The following is a 2,308-nucleotide window of genomic DNA, read 5'->3' as shown; positions in this document are numbered from 1 at the left end:
TTCCAGAACTTCACAGTCTCATTTTCAAGAATTGAGTATATTTATTGTCTGTATCATTCCTTATATACAGACTGAATTCAAAGAGACTTACATAATCTAAACAATATAGCGTTAATATTTGAGAATGAAGATATATATTTCGTTTAATTACTGGTTCAATTGAGACAATTACTCATTGACAAATCTGAAATAAGTCAAAGGTAAAGAAGAAATTTAAGAAGGTGTACAACCTGTTACATCTCTTCCTTGACGTAGTAATTCATGAAATAGACACGATATATTTATCTAATTAATCAAAAAAATTCATAAACTTTCATAAATACACATGTAGGCATGGGCGCGTCTATATATACACAGGCGTAGTTACATGACAAGAAGTATGCTTCCTTTCACATGGTTCTGAGTTCAGTCTCACTGTATGGCACCTTGGACAAGTGTCTTCTACTCTAGCCACAGACCACCAGAGCTTTGTGACTGATTTGGAAGATGGAAACTGAAAGAAGTTCATATATGTATGTATATATATATACACTCACACACACACACACACACACACACACATGTATATATATTATATAATAAACACAACATATGTTTTTATGTGGTGCTATTAGTCTCATGTGCTGAGAGCAAGCCAGACAGTATTTTTAACGTCTGGTGACCTAGCATAGTCTTCAGGTTCCACACACATGACACTAAAAATGAGACGATAGTTTGTTATGTCATGTAGACAGTACCTGACGATTGTGCTAGGACACCAGACGCATTAAAAATATTATCTTGCATGCTCTCATCACATGAAACTCGTAGTGGCACATAAAAACATGCGTTGTTTATTAAATGATACTTATCTCTCACCAGATGGAGTGCTTTTTTCATTGATCTAACCATCACGGAACAGTACTCTATATATATATATACATATATATATATATATGTGTGCGTGTGTGTGTATGTGTGTGTGTGTGTGTGTGTGTGTGTAGGTAGGTATATATATGAGTGTGTGTGCGCGTGCGCGTCTGTGTGAGTGTGTGTATGTTTCTGTGTCTGTTTGTGCCACCACCACCACCACCACCATCACTTGACAACTGATGTTGGTGTGCTTACGTCCCCCTAAACTAGCGGTTCGGCAAAAAGATAGCGATAGAATAAGTACTAGGCTTACAATGAATAAGTCCTGGGGTCGATCTGTTCGACTAAAGGCGGTGCTCCAGCACGGCCGCAGTCAAATGACTGAAACAAAAGAATATATATATATATATATATATATATATATATATATACACACACACACACATGTATTTCTATATACGCATACATATAAAGGAGCACTCCGTCGGTTACGACGACGAGGGTCCCAGCTGATCCGATCAACGGAACAGCTTGCTCGCGAAATTAATGTCCAAGTGGCTGACACTCCACAGACACGTGTGCCCTTAACGTAGTTGTCAGGGAGATTCAGCATGATACAGAAAGTGACAAGGCTGACCCTTTGAAATACAGGTACAACTCATTTTTCCCGGCTGAGTAGACCGGAGCAACGTGAAATAAACTGTCTTGCTCAAGGACACAACGCGTCGCCGGGAGTCGAACTCACGAGCGTGAGCCGAATGTCCTACGCACTAAGCCACGAGTCTTCACTCGCATGAATATACAACGAAAGAAAAGGGCACTAAATATTGGGTTGTCAGATAAATTCGTTTTGTTTTGTTTTGGGTTTCGTTTTAGTTTTTCATTTATATTCCGAGCACATATATTTATCTATTTATTTTTGGCAGTTATTTACCAAATTTCAAATACAAGAAATAGATTGTGGAGGAAGAATATAGCTGCAAAAGGTATATAAAATACAATTATAAAAATATTTTTCGCTTAACTCAAATGATATGAGCGAAATGAATGAATTTATTTGACAACCCAATACGTTGTTTGGCTCCGAGGAAGCTATTAGATGCTGCACAAGTACTCACCTCTGAGTGTGCTGCAGAAACAGCCGTAAGCTGATGAAATTGATTACGTAATACCTGTCCCCTTGCCATTCTTCAATTGATATTACGCTCTATACTTGCCTAACACTTTATTATATTGAATTCTGATAATACGTAAAAGAAATCATATTTTATATAGAGTGAGTCAAAACTATTGAAAAGGTTGCAAAATGCAACGAAAATTTTAGAAAATAAATAAGAAATAAGTGGAAATTTTACCGGTGAATGTGTTAAATTATAATGCACTAAAAGAGAATGACTCTCCCCAGACAAAACAGAATATACATATATATATATATATATATATATATATATATATA

The sequence above is a fragment of the Octopus bimaculoides genome, chromosome 1 (assembly GCF_001194135.2).
Source record: "Octopus bimaculoides isolate UCB-OBI-ISO-001 chromosome 1, ASM119413v2, whole genome shotgun sequence".
NCBI lineage: Eukaryota > Metazoa > Mollusca > Cephalopoda > Octopoda > Octopodidae > Octopus > Octopus bimaculoides.
Note: the sequence above shows the minus strand (reverse complement) of the source record.